Below are 7,049 nucleotides of genomic sequence, written 5' to 3' on the forward strand. Positions count from 1 at the left end.
GAGAGACACAATTTGCATAGCTCGCCAAGCTGAACCAGCATCGCTGATGGTTTCATAATCCCTTAAAATAAGAGACAATTGTAGAGTATCCTGTAAATAAAATGGCGGCGTTTACTGAAGGCATTTATTCAGCAGACTTTTAAAGTATCGTGGAAAGACTATTTTTAAGAGGTCAGCTCATATTGAATTAACATCCAGCATGGTCAAGGTACCTGTTTGAAGCTTTGTTGTTTTTTTTTGTATTTTTATTTATTTACATTTTAAACTTCTTCAATAAAAAAAGAAAAGAAAACCATGAGAAAGTGCCTTTGGCTCTTTTACCGTATCATCTTTTTTCAACAAATTCTGCATGGGAATGCTTCTTCTTTCATCTTTTTTTTTTTTTTTTTGTGAAACAACTTCACAACATGCAGACAAAATTGCACATATCATCAATAAATATTTATTCAGTGTTTGTGGTGAGCAATGGGTGTGAACTCAGGTGTAATTTGGTTTCAGTCTATCAAGATTAATTTTGTCAGGAACATGATGAATGCAATGCGGGGCGACGCTCCGATGCATCAGTGTCATTCCAGATGAGATTTTTCACAGGAGTTGAGAGTTTCTAAGATTAAGTGCAGTATTAGTCAATGTTTTTGGGATAAGACTTCACACTAATTTAGTGAAGAGCAACAACCTGCAGAGGAGGCTCCATTAGCAATGACAATGAACTACAGCTCTAGTGGGGAAAATCTGATTAACGCCGCTTGCTGGAATTGTGAAGTCGTTTCACTGGTTGGGCGATAATTCCAAAATTGCAGAAATACCAGCTCATAAAGTGCCTTTGTCCATGCCAAAGTCTCTCTTTGCTGGAGAATTGTCGTATTTCACAGGTCCCCAGAAGGCAATACAGTGGTTGGTTTTGACACAAAATTTATACATGTGTCAAGGGAATACTGTACAACAACATATCACAAAAAACATATCAGAAGACGGGTATTTATTTATGAATTCAGAAATATGTAAGATCTCTTTTGTGCAGAAGTGAAATGTGCCAAATTTCAAACAAAAACAAGCACATGCCCGAGGCAATGAGGAATGTAAAGTGGGTAAAAGCATCTCGGTAAGATCAGTGTGTTTCCTCAAAATATCTATCCTCGTCCGAACGAGCAAATCCTTCCCTCCTCTGCGTTTAAACTTTATCCACAATGTAGAACTGACCCTACACTACAAAATATCTCTTCATAATTCCCCCTGTTCTCAAGGAAGTTCCTCTATTGAGATCAGATGTTTGGAATATATAACACTGACAAGCTGCTGTCAGCATTGATTTCCATTTCTCCTAGAAATATGGTGTTGAAATCCTCTCCAGGCAGATAAGTATCTTTACACATGACTGCCAGATTTGATTGCCTTCTGTAAAGCAGGCTGTACTGGAGTCACTCTCAATGCATGCCACAGTACATTGTATTCTTCTTCTGTTATGCCACACTATGCCCCTCGCAGAGACCTCATCTAAATAAGAATATTTCTTCCATGCTTGGCTGAAGGATTGGTGGGCAGCAGGGCTGGATGTACGGGGAGGGGCTCTGCTCACTATAACAGAACATGTGACCTTAGCAAACTGGATATGTCAGCTTGTGTTGCTTTAAGAAGTATTTTAATGCACTGTGCACTTAGGATGTTTTGTCCTAAAATATGAGAATCCACAGTATGTGAGACCATAACCCTACAAAATGTCTTTAAATAGATATTATATATCTATATATATATATATACATTTATATATGTAACTTAAACACAAATACAAAATACATATTGCACACATTCAATGGCGTAGCACATAGTTATATTAGTTACATTTCCAATATAAAATAACTTGATGGAATTAAGGAAATAAAATGAATGTCTGAACATGAAATTACAAATTTAGATGTGTTCAATACTGAAAGCACGATGTGTATTTCATAGTGTGAGAGCAGCGATGATTGTGGTACGTGATGATGAGGGGTGCTAGGCTAGGTTTGATGGTTGCTGCTTCACATAGTGCAATAATAAATTTGGGGCTATGGGGGTCTGACATTGTCTGTGCTCAGTATAATTAAGCGGTGCATTAGAAAAAAGGGCTGGAATAAAACATGAGTATGTAAATGCAGCCTGGAGCTGATGTTCTAGTGATTATTACAATGCAGATAAAGCATTTCTCATAACTGCCTGTGTCTAGTGAAGCCTCCAAAAACATCTGGACCTTTTAATTGAAAAATGGCATGGTGTTTCGCTGTGCTGCTTTGTGCTAAGTGAAGTCAACAATTAAGACGAAAATGTAATTGATAAGAATTGCATTGCTTCATTATTTGGTGTTCTAGTCAAGAAAATTGATTTATCAATTATTTACAGGTCACAGAGCAGAGGCCACACGTTTCTGCTTCCGTTGCTTCGTCATCTCAAAACATATAGCACAGGGCTGAGAGCATCTCTGGAGTTCCTCCATATGAAATCAATCATAACAAGCATATCATGTTGAAACTAATTACTTTTTTGTATTAGTATACATGTTAAACTGGAACGCATGGTTTGTTTCTTTACTCATGTAGCTGTTTAATTATAACCTATGATAAATGTGAAAAGATGAGTACATAAATAAGGTTGTGCAACCCATTATTTTCTTCTACATGACCATCACATTCATGTTATGATGTAATCGTTGGGAATAAAGTTTACATGTATTTATTTTATACAGTCACAATGTAAGTGGGAAGTAGGCTATACAATATTGGTATATTTCCAAACTGAAGGTATGAAAAGAATGAATCAATTGTGATCTGAGCTTCAATTTGTTTTGCTTCACTGATCACACAAATTACACTTTTTAATATCATAGATATTGAATTGCAACAAAAATTACTAATAATCAGTAGTCCTGGGTAACTAAGTAAGGAGTTTGACTTTACTTGTTACTAGTTACCTTTTGTACCTGCACTGTCTTCATCTACTTTCCATGTAGCTGTTGGTTAACCAAAAAGTCCAAACACCAGTATCACTTTAGAACAGTGTATTCAAATTACTGCAAACTTCAGTGATAAATAGATGAAGATGTTGTGGTGAGTGATAAAAACTGTTTCAGGCTTGGAGAAATCATTTTATTCCATCCATATTCTGTATCCGTTCAGTTCTCTGAAGCTTTATGATGTTTAACCTGAGTGTAATCAAACCCAAGACTCCATGTTTTCTACGACTGAACCTTTCCATCATGTGGATATATTCTTCATAACTCTTTTTATGCACATTTCTCTAAACTTCAGGCCATCGTATTTAGTAACTCTGAAAGATATTAAGACCTCTCACTGGAATTTGATGAAGATGTGAGGAGTTGACTTATGTATGGTCATTAACTATAACATTTGTGAGTTACACCCTGTCTGCCTAAGACCTTGATCTTTAAAAGGTACAAGAGGAAAACCTAGAATCCTGCAAATCCTGGCATGTGTCTTAATGAGAAATGTCTTCAGTTCCTCTTTACATAGACGATTTCCAAAGTAAACAGAATCATATATTGCACCAATTATTGGTCTCTGATGCTGAGGAGTCTATATTTGATCTGAGTGAAAAGAGTGAGTTGAGTGTTTTTGATGCTCAGCGCACATTCCTTCATCCTCCCTGTCTGAAGTCTCTAGATTAGTGGGCCTGGGGCAGAGGCTGTTCATCTGCCAATATGGCACCAGCCTGAGTGATGGGCATGTGGCGATGTCACTAATGATCAGACCATAATGATTCGCTGACAGGGGAGGAGAGCAATAGATTGTCACTGGGGGTTGAGTTAAAGAGGGCCCCTAATGATCTGCCTGCAAACACTGCCGGAGCACCTCCTATATCACTCCATCTCTTTACTATACTACTCATCAGGTTCCTCTCCAATGGAGGGAGCCACTGTGTTTTGTCTCAATGCCATCTCATGACGCACTGTAAACATCTGTCACCTCAGTATCTATATTTCATGCTATTACCTTTTAGGCCTTGAGCTGTGTGCTGTAAGCCTCGGGGTACTTGATTTCCGCCAGCGTGAGCTTTCACTGGAGGAAGGATCAAGTCGTAATCATGGTGCTGCATGGCAGTGTTTTAGCAGCGGGTGTCCTATATACCGACATCCCAAGTGGCTCTAATTCTGTAGCACTCAGCGAAATGAAGAATTCCTTATGACCTCTATTTTTATCCGATGCTCCGATACCCCTGTCTCCAGTTTTTGGCTCCTCTGGAGTTCTTAACCTGTCATGAGAACAAATCTGACAGGTTAGAATTTATGCAAAGTATTTATTCAGAAAGTTTACAAATTGAAAACATTAAAGTCTCATCCTTTATTCAGCATGTTGTATTAATTTGGAGCAGATGATTTCATTTTCTGCCAAAATGCAGCACCCTTAATAACCCTTTAATGATCTTCTCAAGTCTAGAGCACATTTACAAAATCAAATACTGCCATGGCATACTAGGATTTCTGTTGTCAGCGTGACAAATCTAATGTCTAATGTTTCATTCATACATTTGTTTAAGTTGTACAATTTGTTTATTTCAGTGGAAATACAGTCACTACTGAGCATACTGAGTGATCATCCTAATAATACTGATTCATTCATTAAAGCACAATAGCTGTGTGACATGCCTCACTCTGTGCCGCACAAACCCTTCTCGTTTAAATAAAACTATAGTATACTCGACTAGTATATCAGTCGGTCAACATGTCAATAGTCTTGTTCTTTATAAGTAAAATGAGTAATCACTCCTTTTATAACCCCTCAAATCCATATGTGACAGCCAAAGTTTGGTCGTCTCATTCTACTAAATGGTTGCTCATGTTTATTTGTGCTTTCTGTCAGAAATTCACATTCTGGGAGTTGATCACCAACCAGATTTATTTTTAAGTGATACCTGCATGACTTTACGTTGTTTTGCTGTGTCACTTCTTTTTTCTATTTCAAGTTTTGATTATCAGGCTTTTGTGAGTGCATACTGTAGATTCTGCCTTTTTCACCACAAGTCTTACAGTCACTTCTGACTTTATTAGCTGTCCTGTAAGGAGTTATTGTATTTACTAACTTTAGATTACTGACTTTTTTCCTTTTTTTTGGGAAAAAATTTTAATTTTATTCTACATTCAGATTTTGATTGATCTCACACCTTGAATGTAACTATTTCCATCAAATCAATCTTCCATTTCAAGCTACCTGGCTGTGGCACGTCTATACAATAGACTGTGGGCATTCAGTGTTTGGTAGAGGGTCAAAAATACATAAACATGTTTTTTTATTTTTTTTTTTTTCCTGCCCAAAGGAGACAAAAAATATAAATTGGCAGTGTCTGACTGTACAAGCTAATTCTGTTGAAAGAAAATTAATAGAAAACATTTTTTCTTTATTCAGTTATATCCTCCTTCCTTATCCATCACACTCTCACAGATCGAAACGTAAGTGCCTTGCATGATCTTAACTCGCAGCAACATTTTCAAACACCACCAGCATGAGGGAACACTTTCACCCCATCAGTGTATTTAATTAGGGTTGGACTTGATTCAATGCTCATCCTCTCAATATTATTTTATCTCATTTAAGGGGGAAAAATGAAAGGTGCAGGGAAAAAAGCGGAAAGTACTTTCGTAATTTAAGAGAGTGTTAATGAGTGGCTGCTAACCTTTCTCAGTTATCCATCATCCAGTAATGGAGGCAAGGATCCCTTTTCCAATCTGCTTCATTAAAAACTTTCTATTAAATCTAAATATGACGCCACGTACTGCTGAAATTAATAGAGTTACTGAATGTCTAATTCATCCTTACAGTGCTAAAATCCTCCTTGAACATTTTAACCGCATTGATTTTAAATGAATGTTATTTAGGAAGACAGAGGTCCTTAAAAGCATCTCTCACCAATAAAACACAGACCCAGATTTACTTGAGCTTGAAGTTGCGTCATTAGCATCGAATTGATCATAGCTGCTGTGTTCTACAGTGGTTTGTTTAGATGTTTGATGTCTTGACTTTATGGGTGAAGGGAAAAACAAACCAAAGTGAATTTTGAACTCCTGTTCAAATGGACTAATGGCATGGGGTTACTGGGGCAGCATTCCCCTTTAATACTAGTCTAGTCCAGTCTATGAGTTTGAATACAGCATGATGTGCACAGCTCTATCATCTATCTCTCATGTCTTGTTTTCCTCCATACAATAATTACATTAATATGATTCATTATACTTGATTGTTCATGTAAGGAACATTTCAGAGTTGTAACTGTTCCACTTTTTCTCTATAAACAATTAGTAGAGCACAGTGTAATATGCACAGAAGCTCAAAATGATTGAATAAACAGATAAAAGTTTTTGTTTACTGAAATAATGCAAAGTAACGTAGTATGAAGTATATGTAGTGCAGAAAAAGTAGATTATCACTGAAATGTAGTGGAGTGTAAGTAGGAAGAAACAAGAAATGGAAAGTGGAAGCAGCTCAACATAGCAAGTGTGCTGAAATACTTTCTAACAATGCGACTTCATCTCTATTTCAATTTCCATCTTAAAAAAAAAAGAAACTACTAAGCTGACTACGAAATCAGTCCGGTTACACTAATATTTCATTTCGGACCCTCACGGCAAAAAACGTGCACTCAGCAGCGTTGTGTAATTTGAATCAGAGTTTATTGTACCCACCAGTCAGCATCCAGTATTAAAAGATATATCTTCTCCTCAATCTGCACTCACTTGAAAAAAGCCCGTGACCACATAATTCTTTGTTCAAGTCATAGAAAACAACTCTTGAAAGCCCACAACATAAAACCTTTTAAAAAGCAATAAAGATCTTTGTCATGGATACTATTCCCCTTTTTGCCACATCATATTTCCATTTTCCCATTTCCACCTATTCCCTTCAAATGGTTGTTGGCTTGAAAAAGGCCTGGTTATATCTCCAAACCAGATGTGTGCAGTTGCTGTGTCAATCCAATACCCCCAAACTCCTCATGGATGATATGGAAAAGTGCAGGAGGGCAAATGGTGAAGTCAGAGATTCCCCCCCTCCCTTTTCTTGTCATAA

This window comes from Anabas testudineus, chromosome 9, assembly GCF_900324465.2.
Source record: "Anabas testudineus chromosome 9, fAnaTes1.2, whole genome shotgun sequence".
In the NCBI taxonomy this organism is placed as follows: domain Eukaryota; kingdom Metazoa; phylum Chordata; class Actinopteri; order Anabantiformes; family Anabantidae; genus Anabas; species Anabas testudineus.